General features: G+C 44.1%; 1 protein-coding gene across 2 annotated transcripts in view; it reads right to left on the minus strand.

Annotated features, from left to right (window-relative positions):
• DENND4C (DENN domain containing 4C) overlaps positions 1 to 14980 on the minus strand; it is a 147000-nt gene extending 132020 nt beyond the window's left edge. For both annotated transcript variants that reach the window (XM_050761312.1, XM_050761309.1), the window contains exon 1: positions 14839 to 14980. The gene's annotated coding sequence lies outside the window, so the exon portion shown is untranslated. The remainder of the gene's footprint in view (positions 1 to 14838) is intronic.
• Positions 14981 to 15897: the final 917 nt, after the last annotated feature.

Raw genomic sequence — 15897 nt, forward strand, 5'->3', positions numbered from 1 at the left:
AAAAAAGGAAAAAATAAAAGACCAGCCCGGACAACACAGTAAGACCCTAACTATACAAAAAAAAATTTTTTTTAATTACCCAGATGTGGTGGTGTAAATCCACAGTCCCAGCTACTCAGGAGGCTAAGGCAGGAAGATCACTGAGCCCGGAAGGTCGAGGCTGCAGTGAGCCACGACTGTGCCACTGTACTCCAGTTTGGGTGACAGAGCCAGACCTCGTCTCAAAAACAAACAAAAAAATCTGTATGTAAATGTTCATAGCAGCACTATTCAGAATAGCCAAAAGGTAGAAACAATGTAAATGTCCATCAAATCAAGACAGACAAAATGTGGTGTTTCTATAGAATATAGTATTATTCAGCCATAAAAAGGAATGAAGTACTACTGAACCTAGAAAGCATTATGTTAAGTGAAAGAAGCTGAACCCAAAAGGTCACACATTGCATAAGTGCACTTATAGGAATATCCAGAAGAGGCAAATCCATAGAGAAAACAGATTACTGGGTGGCAGGCACTAAGAGACTGGGAATGGGGAGAGACTGCTTAAAGGGTACAGGGTTTCCTTTTAAGATGATGAAAATGTTTGCGAACATTTAGTCTGTGGTAATACTTGCATGACACTGTGAATGTACTGAACACCACTGAATTACATATTTTAAGTGGTTAAAATGGCAAATTTCATGTTATGTGAATTTTGCCAGAAATTTTTAAAAAAGGAAAGAAGGAGTGATACATACTACAACATGGGTGAATCTGAAAAACACTATCCCAAATGAAAGAAGCCAGTTACAAAAGATCACATGTTGTATGACTTCATTTCTATGAAATGTCCAAAATAGGCAAATATACAAAGACAGAAAATAAATTAGTGGTTGCTTAGGGCTAGGGATCCAGGAGAGAAGGATTGGAGAGTGATTGCTAATGTATACAAGGGTTCTTTCTGGGGTGATTGAAATGCTTTAAAATTAGATTATGCGAAAGATTGCAAAACTGTAAATATACTGGAAAACATCGAGATACCCCCTTTAAATAGGTGAATTTTACGGTGTGTAAATTATATCTCAATAAAGCTAATTTTAAAAAGGAAAAACTTAGGCCAGGCAAGGTGGCTCACGCCTGTAATCTCAACACTTTGGGAGGCTGAGGCGAGTGGATCATGACGTCAGGAGATCGAGACCAGCCTGGCCAATATGGTGAAACCCCGTCTCTACTAAAAATACAAAAATTAGCCAGGCGTGGTGGCATGCGCCTGTAGTCCCAGCTACTCAGAAGGCTGAGGCAGGAGAATCGCTTGAACCCAGGAGGCAGAGGTTGCAGTGAGCCGAGATCTCACCATTGCACTCCAGCCTGGTTGACAAATCGAGACTCCATCTCAGAAAGAAAGGAAAGAAAGGAAAGAAGAAAGGAAGAAAAGGAAGGAAGGAAGGAAGGAAGGAAGGAAGGAAGGAAGGAAGGAAGGAAGGAAGGAAGGAAGGAAGGAAGGAAGGAAGGAAGGAAGGAAGGAATAACAATGAGATACCAATACACACCTATTAGAATAGCTACAATCAAATAAACTGACAATACCAAATAGGAATGAAAATGCGAACAACAGGAACTCTTAACATTCACTGCTGATGGAAATACAAAATAAAACAGCCCTTTTGGAAGGCAGTTTGCCAGTTTCTTACAAAGCTAAATACAGGCCTACCATATGATCTAGCAATCACATTCCTGAAGTATTTGATTATCCAAATTGATTTAAAAACTTATAGTCACACAAAACCTACACACAATGATCATAAGCAGCTTTATTCGTAATCACCAAAACCTGGAACCAAGGATGTCCTCTGATAGGTGAACAGATAAACAAACTGTAATATATCCATACAATGGATTATTTAGCAATAAAAATAAATGAGCTAGCCAATCACAAAATGATGTAAAGGACCCTTAAATGTATATTGCTAAGTGAAAAAAGCTAGTCCGGAAAGGCTACATACTAGATGATTTCAATTATAAGACATTCCAGAAAAGGTAAAACTATAGAAAGAGTTAAAAAACGGTGGTTGCCAAGGGCTTGCGGAAAGGCAGAGAGGGCTGAAGAGCTGAAGTAGAATAATCTCATGGAGGTGAAACTATTTGGCACAATACTTTAATGGTGGATACCTGTTGCCCAGGCTGGTCTCAAACTCCTGGGCTCAAGTGGTCCACCCATATCAGATTCCCAAAGCAGTGGGATTACAAGCATGAGGCACCACACCCAACCTATGTCATACTTTTAAATATCATTTTAGAGTATACTCCTTCTACTTACTTTTTTTTTTTTTTTTTTAGATGGGGACTTACTGTGTTGCCCAGGCTGGTCCCAATCTCCTGAGCTCAAGCCATCTTCCCACCTCAGCCTCCCAATGTGCTGGGATTACAGGCGAGAGTCACCATTCTACTTATGTTTTTTAAAAGCTACCTAAAAACAGCCTCAGGCAAGTTCCTTCAGGAGGTAGTCCAGACCGATCCACATGAATATTGCCCCTGAAGACCTTCCAGTAGGACAAGATATGAAGGTGGAAGACATTGATATTGACAATCCTGACCTTGTGTGGGCCCTAGGCTAATGTATGTGCTTATGTCTTCATTTCCAACAAAAAAGTTTAAAAAGTAAAAAAAAAAAAAGAAAAACGAAAAAAAAGGCCAGATGCAGTAGCATGCACCTCCAGAGGTTGAGGCCAGAGAATCATTTGAACCCAGGAGTTGGAGGTCAGCCTAAGCAACATAGCGAGACTCTTATCTCTAAAAAAAATTTCATTTTTTAAAAAAAGGTTAAAAAAATTAAAAATTTGGCCGGGCGCGGTGGCTCACGCCTGTAATCCCAGCACTTTGGGAGGCCGAGACGGGCAGATCACGAGGTCAGGAGATCGAGACCATCCTGGCTAACACGGTGAAACCCCGTCTCTACTAAAAAATACAAAAAACTAGCCGGGCGAGGTGGCGGGCGCCTGTAGTCCCAGCTACTCCGGAGGCTGAGGCAGGAGAATGGCGTGAACCCGGGAGGCGGAGCTTGCAGTGAGCCGAGATCCGGCCACGGCACTCCAGCCTGGGTGACAGAGCGAGACTCTGTCTCAAAAAAAAAAAAAAAAAAAAAAAAAAAAAAAAATTTTTAAATAGAAAAAACTTACAGAATAAGAATTTAAAGAAAAATACTTTTGTACAGCTGTATAATGTGTTTGTATTTAAGTGTTGTTACAAGAGTCAAAAAATAAACATTTTAAAGTTTATAAAGTCAAAAAGTTACAATAAGCTAAAGTTAATTTACTATTGATCAAAGAAAAAATTTGATGAATTTAGTGTAGACTAGCTGTACATTGTTCATAAAGTGTACAGTAAGGTACAGTAATATCCTAGGCCTTCACATTCATTCACCACCCCTCATTCACTGATTCACTCAGAGCAACTTCCACTCCTGCAAGGTCCTCTCATGGTAAGTGCCCTATTATAGGTGCACCATGTTTACCTTTCATATCTGTTCTGTTCTCTGTTCCGTTCTGTTCTGTGTTCTGTTGTGTTCCGTTCTGTTTTAAGACAAAGTCTCACTCTGTCACCTAGGTTGGAGTGCAGTGGCGTGATCTCGGCTCACTGCAACCTCTACCTCCTGGGTTCAATTCTCCTACTTCAGCCTCTCAAATAGTTGGGATTACAGTCATCTGCCACCATACCAGGCTAATTTTTGTATTTTTAGTAGAGACACAGTTTCACCATGTTGACCAGGTTGGCCTCAAACTCCTGACCTAAAGTGATCTGCCTGCCTCAGCCTCTCAAAGTGTTGGGATTACAGGTGTGAGCAACTATGCCCGGCCCTTTTTTTTTTTTTTTTGACAAAATCTCATTCTGTTGCCCAAGCTGGAGTGCAGTCGCATGATCTCGGCTCACTGCAAGCTCCGTGTCCGAGGTTCAAGCGATTCTCCTGCCTCAGCCTCCTGAGGAGCTGGGACTACAGGCACCCACCACTATGCTGGGCTAATTTTTGTATTTTTAGTAGAGATGGGGTTTCACTATGTTGGCCAGGCTAGTCTCAAACTCCTGACCTCGTGATCCACCCACCTCAGGCTCCCAAAGTGCTGGGATTACAGGCGTGAGCCACGGTGCCTGGTGCCCGGCCCTTTTACACTATATTTTTATTGTACCTTTTCTATGTTTAGATACACAAATATTCACCATTGTGTTATAACTGCCTAGAGTATTCAGTACAGTAATATGTTGTACAGGTTTGTAGCCTAGGAGCAATAGGCTATAGGCTATAGCCTACATGTGTAGCACGCTACACCATCTAGGATCATGTAAGTACACTATATGATGCTCGCACAATAAAGAAATTGCCCAATGATGCATTCCTCAGAATGTATCCCCCTAGTTAAATTACTTATGACTGTGTACATCTAACGAGAGCATCAAAGTGCATGCAGCAAAAATTGACATAACTGAAAGGAGAAATACAGATCCACAATCATAGGGAGTTCAACACTCCTCATTGATGCAATAATTCACAGAAAAGTAAACAGAACATTATTAAGAATATGTAAGATATGAAGAACATTATTAACCAACTTGACATAATTGTTATTTTTAGAACACTGCACCCAACAACAGCAAGATAAACCATCTTTGCAAGCACACATAGAACATTCATCAAGATAAACCATATGCTGGACCATAAAACAAGCCTGGAAATACTTTAAAGAATATAAGTTGGCCAGGCACGGTGGTTCACGCCTGTAATCCCAGCACTTTGGGAGGCCAAGGCGGGCGTAACACCTGAGGTCAAGAGTTCAAGACTAGCCTGGCCAACATGGTGAAACAAAAATTAGCCAGGCATGGTGGCGTGCGCTTGTAATCCCAGCTACTTGGGAGGCTGAGACAGGAGAATTGCTTGAACCTGGGAGGTGGAGGTTGCAGTGAGTAATTTTTGTATTTTTAGTAGAGATGGGGAGTGTCACTGCACTCTAGCCTGGGTGACAGAGCAAGACTCCATCTCAAAATAAATAATAATAATAGAAAGTATGCAGCATGTTCTCTGACTACAATGGAATTAAGCTCAAAATCATTAATATAAAGATACTATATAAAATTCTCCAGTATTTAGAAAATAAGTCTCCTAAATAACCCCTGATCAAAAAAGAAACTGCAAAAGAAATTAGCCAATATTTTGAACTGAACGAAAATAAGAAATCCATTTATGATATGTGGCTAAACAGTATTTAGAAGGAAATTCACAGCTTTAAGCACTTGTATGAGAAAAGAAGAAAGTTCTAAAATCAATGACATAAATGTCCACCTCAAGATGCTCAGGGAAAAAAGCAGACTAAACCAAGAGGAAGTAGAAGAAAAAAAATAATAAAATGCAGAAATCGATAAAATTTAAAATAAGAAATAACAATAGGCCGGGCGTGGTGGCTCAAGCCTGTAATCCCAGCACTTTGGGAGGCCGAGACAGGCGGATCACGAGGTCAGGAGATCGAGACCATCCTGGCTAACACGGTGAAACCCTGTCTCTACTAAAAAATACAAAAAGCTAGCCGGGCGAGGTGGCGGGCGCCTGTAGTCCCAGCAACTCGGGAGGCTGAGGAAGGAGAATGGCATAAACCCGGGAGGCAGAGCTTGCAGTGAGCTGAGATCCGGCAACTGCACTCCAGCCTGGGCGACAGAGCGAGACTCCGTCTCAAAAAAAAAAAAAAAAGAAATAGCAATACATATCAGTATGTCTAGATTAAGGAAAAAGCAAGAAGCTGGAATAACCAATATGAGCAATAATAGAAGGCATATTGCTACAGATCCTCTAGACATTAAAAAAAGAACAAATGACTATTATAGGCTAGGCAATGTGGCTCACGCCTGCAATCCCAACACTTTGGGAGGCCAAGGCGGGTGGATCACCTGAGGTCAAGAGTTCGAGACCAGCCTGACCAACATAGTGAAACCCCATCTCTACTAAAAATATAAAATTAGATGGGCATGGTCGCACATGCCTATAATCCCAGCTACTTAGGAGGCTGAGGCAGGAGAATCACTTGAACCCGGGGTCCAGAGGTTGCAGTGAGCCAAGATCACGTCATTGCACTCCAGCCTGAGCAACAACAGCGAAATTGTCTCCAAAAAAAAAAGAGAAAGAGAAAACCTAACTAGTTCCTATATAGTAACCACTAGAAATAAGAAGAGGCTGGGCGCGGTGGCTCAAGCCTATAATCTCAGCACTCTGGGAGGCCAAGGCGGGCAGATCACCTGAGATCGGGAGTTCAAGACCAGCCTGACCAAAATGGAGAAACACTGTCTCTACTAAAAATACAAAACTAGCCGGGCATGGTGGTGCATGCCTGTAATCCCAGCTACTTGGGAGGCTGAGGCAGGAGAATCGCTTGAATCCAGGAGGCACAGGTTGCGGTGAGCTAAGATCACACCATTGCACTCCAAAGAGTGACACTCTATCTCAAAAAAAAAAAAAAGAAAGAAATAGAGGAAGAGTCAAGGAGGGGTCTTCCCTAGAGCCTACACTGGGAGCACAGCTCTCCCAACACTATAACCTCATATTTCTACTTTCCAGAACTGTCAGAAAATAAATTTATGCTGTTAGAAACCACCCACTTTGCAGTAATTTACTATGGCAGCCCTAGGAAATTACTACACATATTGAAGAATATTTTGGATGTAGTAAAATTAAAAATACATTAAATTTAATTTCTCTTATTGCTACTTTTTTAGTGTGGGGGTACTATAAAATTTAAATTACATACTTGGTTTATATTTCTAGTGGACAGCATTAATCTAGCCAGAGGCAACAGGTAGGAAAAAAATGGTATACAGATTGGAAATAAGTAAGTACAACTGGCTTTCTCTGCAGAAATGATTGTGTATAAAGAAAATCCTGGTCGAGCGCGGTGGCTCAAGCCTGTAATCCCAGCACTTTGGGAGGCAGAGACGGGCGGATCATGAGGTCAGGAGATCGAGACCTTCCTGGCTAACACGGTGAAACCCCGTCTCTACTAAAAAATACAAAAAAACTAGCCGGGGGAGGTGGCTGGCGCCTGTAGTCCTAGCTACTCCAGAGGCTGAGGCAGGAGAATGGCGTAAACCCGGGAGGCGGAGCTTGCAGTGAGCTGAGATCCGGCCACTGCACTCCAGCCTGGGCAACACAGCGAGACTCCGCCTCAAAAAAAAAAAGAAAAGAAAAGAAAATCCTGCTAGGTGCGGTGGCTCACGCCTGCAATTCCAACACTTTGGGAGGTCGAGGCGGGCGGATCACGATGTGAGGAGATCGAGACCACCCTGGCTAACAAGGTGAAACCCTGTCTCTACTAAAAACATACACACACAAAAATTAGCCCGGTGTGGTGGCACAAGGCTGTGGTCCCAGCTACTTGGGAGGCTGAGGCAGGAGAATTGCTTGAACCTGGGAGGCAGAGGTTGCAGTGAGCCGCGATCAAACCACTGAACTCCAGTCTGGGTGACAGAGTGAGACTCTGCCTCAAAAACAAAACAACAACAACAAAATCCTAAGAAACCTAAAAGTTGTTGGCTCACTCCTGTAATCCCAGCACTCTGGGAGGTCAAGGCAGGCGGATCACCTGAGGTCAGGAGTGCAAGACCAGCCTGGCCATGGCGAAACCCCATCTCAGCCGGGCGCGGTGGCTCACGCCTGTAATCCCAGCACTTTGGGAGGCCGAGGCGGGCGGATCACAAGGTCAGGAGATCGAGACCACGGTGAAACCCCGTCTCTACTAAAAATACAAAAAATGAGCCGGGCGCAGTGGCGGGCGCCTGTAGTCCCAGCTACTCGGGAGGCTGGGGCAGGAGAATGGCGTGAACCCAGGAGGCGGAGCTTGCAGTGAGCCAGGATCGCGCCACTGCACTCCAGCTTGGGCAACAGAGCAAGACTCCGTCTCAAAAAAAAGAAACCCCATCTCTACTAAAAATACAAAAAATTAGCTGGGTGTGGTGGTGCGCACCTGTAATCCCAGCTACTCAGGAAGCTGAGGCAGGAGAGGAGACTCCCTTGAACCCGGGAGGCAGAGGCTGTAGTGAGCCGAGATCGTGCCATTGCACTCCAGCGTGGGCAACAAGAGCAAAACTCCGTCTCAAAAAAAAACCTGTTACAACTAAAAAGTGAATTTAATGATATAACAATAAAAAGTAAATATATAAAAGATTCAGTTGTATTCCTACATACTATCAACAAACTGGGAAAAGAAACCTAAAAATACAATATGACTAGCAAGAGACAACACAAAAAATTAAAATAAAGTGCTTAGGGATAAATTGAACAAAGTATCTACAAGACTTGTAAAATGGAAATTACAAAAACAGTGCTGGGGCTGGACGCGGTGGCTCTAGCCTAAAATCACAGCACACTAGAAAGCCGAAGTGGGTGGATCACCTGAGGTCAGGAGTTCAAGACCAGCCTGGCCAACCTCTGGCCCCATCTCTACTAAAAATACAAAAATTAGCCAGGTGTGGTAGCTGGTTCCTGTAATCCCAGCTACTTGGGAGGCTGAGGCAGGAGAATCGCTTGAACCCCGGGGGGCAGAGGTTCCAGTGAGCCAAGATCGCACCATTGCACTCCAGCCTAGGTGACAAAGGCAAAACTCCATCTCAAATTAAAAAAAAGAAAATTTAAAAAGAAAAAAAAGAAATAAAGTAATAAATAGTATTGGTATAAGAATAGACATACAGACCAATTAGACAGAAGAAACCAGAAATAGACCCAAACTTACAAAACACAAAAAAGTTGGAAGCCGAGGTGGATGGATCACCTAAGGTCAGGAGTTCGAGACCAGCTGGCCAACATGGTGATACCCCATCTCTACTAAAAATACAAAAATTAGCTGGGCATGGTGGTGGGCGCCTGTAATCCCAGCTACTCAGTAAGCTGAGGCAGGAGAATCACTTGAGCTTGGGAGATTGAGGTTGCAGTGAGCCAAGATAACACCACTGGACTCCAGCCTGGGAGACAAAAGCAAAACTCCGTCTCAAACAAAAATAGTCAAATTGCCTATAATTGCCCAATTAATATGAGGAACAAATGTGAAAAAGGAAGAAAAAGAAAGAAATTCTACAGATTAAAACAGCAAGATGCTGGAATAGGACCAGAAATGATCTTTTAGAAAAAGTAGCATGCAAATGGAATAGTATATATGCAAAGGCTCTGAGGGAAAAAACTTGAAAGTAGACTGGTGTGGCAGGGACACATGGGGAAGAAGGTAAGGCTAAAGTGACATGGCCTGTGGGCCATAGGAAATGTTTGTATTATGTAACAGTTCTCAAGTCTATCCATTTTTTTCTATCCCTACCACTGCTGTTCTCAATTCACGTCTAGGTGCCTTCAAGATGTTCTGGATCATGAACCTGCAGCCTCACTCAAACTGTTCTCCCAACCCCTCCTTCATAACGGAGCCAAAATATTTAACAGCTTAAATCTTCCAATGTTTCCCTGTTCTCTACAATATAGAGTCTCAATTTCTCACTTGACTGTAAGACCTTTCATGACATAGCCTCTCTTTACTCTCCAGCTTAGCACCCACTCTCTCTAAATTACTTGCATTTTAATAAACTTCATCACATTTTTTTCATTCCTTTATGCCTTTTTACAGCCATTTGTAAGTTTTTAATCAGATGTCTTATTCTATGCAAACCTTCTCTAATCCATACTACACAAGTGTTTCCCTCTGCTCCTGCAGCATATTTTGCTCTATTCTGTATCTGCTGTGCTATAGTTAGGGTGCTTATTTACAGGACTGTTTAACTATTAGACCTTACTAGTCACCTTTTTATATCATTCGTCTTATTATTTCTAGCAGATAGAAAAGTACCTCTTTAATAGATCCTCCTTTCCGTAATTTAAAAAAAGATTTATAACATTTATGCTTTCAGGATCCAAGAATCCCTAAATTAAGAGATAATTGAACTGTACATATACACAGTAAAAAACTAGATTATCAGATAAGAATATCTCCTGGCTAAAAAAATGAAAAAAAAAAAATAAAAACATATCAAAGAAAAAACTCGATTCAAGGACAGCCTTTAAATATTACAAAAACAAATTAATATATTACAAAAATATATAAGATGACTCTTCTGTAAACCAACAGACAATAAATCTGGATTTGTAGATAATTAGGTTTGATTGAAACAAAGAACACTTAAAAACATTTAAGCCCCACAATATTACTGAAGTATAAGAATTACACTACTTACATCATAAAAGTTAATGTACACAAACTAGTAGCAAGTCATTAACAGAATTATGAATTTATATTTTGATTCTCTCCACGAATTCAAGTCATACATGCACATCTACAGTCTTTCGCCTTGTTTCAATTCAGTTCTCAATTAAATACTATATTGTAGCAGCCCTAATGATCCACCACAAAGAAAGTAATTCAAAAAAAGGTGACTTTCGGCCAGGTGTGGTGGCTCACGCCTGTAATCCCAGCACTTTGGGAGGCCGAGGCGGATGGATCACCTGAGGTCAGGAGTTCAAGACCAGCCTGGCCAACACGGCAAAATCCCGTCTCTACTAAAAATACAAAAATTAGTTGGGTGTGGTGACAGGCATCTGTAATCCCAGCTACTCAGGACCCTGAGGCAAGGAGAATCTCTTGAACCTGGGAGGCGGAGGCTGCAGTGAGCCGAGATCATGCCATTGCACTCCAGCCTGGGTGACAAGAGCAAGACTCCACCTCATAAAAAAAAAAGGAAAAAAAAGAAAAGAAAGTTGACTTTCCCAAAATTTCAAAAAGTAATTTGGTATAGACCTATGGACTATCATATTAGCAAAACAATTTCATTATAGCATTATTTTAAGAGTGAAAATGTATGGGCCAGGCACAGTGGCTCACGCTTGTAATCCTAGCACTTTGTGAGGCTGAGGCCAGTGAAGTGCTTGAGCTTAGGAGTTCAAGAACACCCTGGGCAATATGGCAAAACCCTGTCTCTACAAAAAATACCAAAAGTTAGCCAAGTGTGGTGATGCACGCACGTGCGCGCGCACCTGTAGCCCCGGCTATTAGGGGGGCTAGGGCAGGAGGATCACTTGAACCCAGGAGGTAGAGGCTGCTGTGAGCTGAGATGCACTGCACTCTAGCCCGGGTGACAAAGTGAGACCCTGTCAAAAAAAAACAGCCGGGTGTGGTGGTTCATGCCTGTAATCCCAGCACTTTGGGAGGCTGAGGCGGGTGGATCACGAGGTCAGGAGATCGAGACCACCATGGCTAACACGGTGAAACCCCGTCTCTACTAAAAATAAAAAAAAATTAGCCAGGCATGGTAGCACGTGCCTGTAGTCCCAGCTACTCAGGAGGGCAAGACAGCAGAATCGCTTGAACCTGGGAGGTGGAGGTTGCAGTGGGCCAAGATAGCGCCACTGCACTCCAGCTTGGGTGACAGAGCGAGACTCCGTCTCAAAAAAATAATAATAGTAATAATAATCCGAGTAAAAAAGTGGAATTACTAAAATGTTAAGATATGGAAATGGTTAAATAAACTAAGGCAGTAAATAAAACTTTGGACTATTAAAAGCCATAAAATAACAGTAATATACAGCAACAGGGAAAGCATGTTAAATTTAAAGACAATTATATCAACATTAATCACAGAATTATACACAAGCACAGGTAGGATTAGAATATTACATTACTACTATATTATAGAAGAATAACAGGACTAGAGTACAGAAAAATATAAGTGTTAGGTGACAGTAATTTAAATTTTTTCTTTTGAATTTCTTTTAATCATGTTACATTTTTTCCAATAAAAAGTTTTCAAAGGCTGGGCATGGTGGCTCACGCCTATAATCCCAGCACTTTCGGAGGCCTAGGTGGGTGGATCACCTGACATCAGGCGTTCGAGACCAGCCTGGCCAACATAGTGAAACCCCTTCTCTACTAAAATTTCAAAAACTAGCCAGCCGTGGTGGCGGGCGCCTGTAATCCCAGCTATTCGGGAGGCTGAGGCAGGAGAATCGCTTGAATCTGTGAGGCAGAGGCAGGAGAATCACTTGAATCTGGGAGGCAGAGGTTGCAATGAGCCGAGATCGCACCACTGCACCCCAGCTTGGGTGAGGAAGCGAGACATCGCAAAAAAAAAAAAAAAAACACAGTTTCAAATACCGTATTAAGCTCTATTACATCCACATACTTATATAGGTAGAAAATGTTTTAAAGCTTTAAACTTCTTCCTGCAAAATACTAAGTTTTAAATTTCAAATAATAAAACTGCCTAATTTTGGAATATCCTACAATCTGATGCTAAAGACCTATTGTTTTACACCAGCTGTACTATGCAAAATCCTTTCCCCAAATTTTAGCTGTTAAAAAGGAATTTCCCATTCCAACAAGGCATCCCTTTACTACGTCTATCTGTCAAACTGACAACCTGTGGCACCAGTATAAACAAAATTAACATTTTAAATCAGTTATTATGAAAACTTATTTGCCCTTGCTATTCAACAAACATATTATATTGGAAATTCAAATTATGACAGAAATTCGTTTTGCAAATCAAAAGAACAAATGAAACAACCTGCCACTGACTCAGCAACTTTCTTTTTTATTTTATAACCTGTACTTAAGGTGCAAGCATATGACTGAAACCTAGCTTTCAATTTTTTTCTTTTTTTTAGCCAGGAAGCCTCCAGAACCAGAATAGGCTCTGAGAGATTCCCCTAGCTTTCAAACTGAGCAGCAAAGCCCATGCAAAATCAGTATTTGTTTTGGCAGGAAACTGCAATGAAAATATGAGATGTTTTGGTCTTAACTGGCAGATACACAAAGAGCAAAGAAAGGTGCCTTATTGAGTTATTATTTATAATGTAAAATCCTTTGTGTATAGCTACAAATTCGCTTTTATTGCAGATACTTAGTATGTTTCTTTATAGAAAGCACCTCAACCAAATATCTCCCAAATTTGGCACCAGGAACTGTTACAGCCTACACATCACTACAGTTCCTTGTAATTTAAAACATCTGCGTTTTAAGAATAGTCTCCACACTCCAACTATGTTGCCAATTTCCTCAGCTAAAAGCTTAAGTTTACACTACAAAATACTGTATTTACTCTCGACAATAGAATGCACTCATTTACGAAGCATACAGGAGTAAATTACTCCAATATGCAACTTCAAAATTTCTCCAATATACAAGGACAACATTTCTAACATTATAGCTTTCCTATTATCCAAATCAGTAAGTCTAAATAGTAGTACTGTACACTGAACGAGGTACTACTGGCCAAAGTCAAGTCGCATATGATCAGTTCACTAAAACAGGTCATACGAAAGATCAGACCCCTAATCTCAATAAACTATTTTGCAAAATGGTCAACGGAGATAATAAAACGGAGGAAAGTGTGGATTGAGCGGCAGAAAACCCTTTGCCATTACTGGAGGAAAAAAAAAAGTCACAGCAAGCCTATAAGAGAGGCAGATCATGTTCATGAATACAAATCTAAGTTCACTGCCGACTTTCCAGTCTCATAGCAAGAAGGCAGATACCAACTCTTTAACAGTAATACAAAGGACAGGACAAAATATAGTTTCTTTTTTTCGTGTTACATCCAAGAATAAGGATAAAGGATACCTTTAATGTTCAGAGATGAAAATTTCCTTTTGCAACTAATATTGCTCTTATCGCGTGTACACAGAAAAATCATACAATGCTCTGCATTTCTGATAGAGTAATACACACGATCACATCAAATCAAGTATTTATCCAGAACTCAGTGCCTTAGCACTAACGTTCTCCCCTCTCATTATACCCAGACCGGAAGGGAAAACCTATTCCTACGTAAATTAGGGCCTGGGAAGAATGCCTCAACACGGGTTTGCACACAATTAAGCAGGCTCAGTGGGTGAATTTCTCAGGTTACAACGCTTGACAGTATCTCGGAGGCACAGAGACAGCTGAGGGTTCACTACTGGAAATGACACTTTCCCTCACATTTGCACAATAACTGCGGTAACTACCCTAAATTTTCCAGTGTGACAAACATACATAAGGGGAGAAGGGGGTACTATTTAAAAACTGGGTCATTCCTTTTTAGTGCAGATACAAGACGGTCTTCGAGAGGGAAAAGGTCTATCAAGCAGAAAAGGGGAGGAAAAAAAAAAAAAAAAAAAAAAAAACGACAGCATTCTTAAAACAGAAAAAGTTACAGCTCTTTACAGAAGTCAGCCCTAGGACTTCATTCCTTGGTTTTGTGTTTAGTCACTCCAGAGTTAAAAGGACCCTGCCTTCCTAAAAAGTCATCCCCGACAAAGAAGCCCTGAGGATCGGCGTAAGACAGAGGAGGAAATGTCCTCAATTCACCAGCGACACCTGCCCAGGTCCCCCTCCTCCCCGTTGTCCCCGACATTTCTCAGTCCCCCGACCCCCCTCGAGACGGCCCGCCACCCCGGGCTCTAGCTCTACGTGCTCTCGGCCTCGACCCCCTCTGGGAACCCCCGATCCTGCTCCCTCCGCACCCCTGCCCCCACCCAGGCGGCCGTCGCCCCGGCGGTCCCCCGGGCCCAGACTCCTCGCGCTTGTAAGCAAACGATTCTCAGGGGCCCGGGCGGCGGCGCGGGGAGGCTCTCCAGGGGCAGCCTTTCCCCGACCACATCCCGCAGGCTCCGGGGACTCCCCGCCCCCGGAAACCGCGGAGAAACTAGGCCAGGAACGCCAGCCGCGGCCACTCTCCGCCTCCTCGGCGACCCCCCGCGGGCCGGCCACTTGGAATTCTGCCTTCTCGGCTCTACCTGTCCGGCGCCCTCCCAGCCTTGGAGCTCAGGCCCCGCGAGGGCACAGCTCCTCCGCCAAAGGCCCCGCGCCGCAGCCTCACCTGCTGCCTGGTCCTCTGTCAGCGCCACCGCGACACGGTTTCTTCCTGGGGCATGAAAGCACCGGCTCCGCGGCCTGGGCGCGCTCGGCAGGGCAGGGCGGGGTACTAGCTCCAGCGGCCACCGCCACCTCAGTCCGCTCTGCGCCTGCGCCGCCTCGCGGGCAGGGTCTCGGAGGGGCGCCGCCTACAGCCAGGAGCAATGGCCGGAGCGCGGGCCCGCGCGGGTGCCTCCGCGCTGTGAGCCGTCTAACAGTGCGGGCGGCGGGTCGCCTAGGAACTGCCCGCGGCGCCTCCGTCCCAAGACTTGACCGCCATGTTTCTGTTCCCTTTTTCTCCCCCGCCTTCCGCCCCTTTCCACAGAACAGCACTTTCCTTTCCTCCTCCCTCTCCCTTTCCTCCTGCGGGGGCGGGTGGAAAAGGGCGGTGGGGGGGGAGAAGGCGTGGAGAGGAGGGGGCGGGGCGGCGCTCAGGCCCCGCCCCCGGGGTCCGAGGCCCCGCGGCCACCGCTCCCCTTCCCCGACCCCTGCGCGACCCCGGCTGGGCGCGGGGTCTGAGTCCTGTGGGCCTCCGAGTCCCTCCTCCGCGTTCGCGCGGCCGAGCCTGCACAAACAGAGCTGGGGAGAAAGCGCTCTGGAGGTCGCTGTGCACCCCTTCCTGCGGGGCTCAGCCTCGGCGTGTAATATGGGTTTATTGCCTTGGCCTCAGGCAGGTGGCGGCTTCTTCTCTCCGAGTTTTCAAAGACAGGGAAAGTGATGTCGAGTGGCTGAAGGTTACTGAGGACAGTGCCGGGAGATACGTGAAGATTCCTTCCCTGGGTGGGAGCTGGAATTCCCACGCATGAGTAGGGGGCTCTGGGACCCCAGAGAGACCGGCGCGCTGGCGCTTCCCGAAACCCCTTGGCTCCAGCGCACCGTGTGAGTCCCTGGCCGCACTCGGTGTCGCTACTTCGGCCCAGATTTGGGGATGGGAATTCCTAATGGAGTAATCGCTTATTTACATAGTCAGTACCCTCACGCCTCCTAAGAGTAGCCTCATTATTGACACAGACGCCTGCAGAGT

This window comes from Macaca thibetana, chromosome 15 (genome assembly GCF_024542745.1).
Source record: "Macaca thibetana thibetana isolate TM-01 chromosome 15, ASM2454274v1, whole genome shotgun sequence".
NCBI lineage: Eukaryota > Metazoa > Chordata > Mammalia > Primates > Cercopithecidae > Macaca > Macaca thibetana.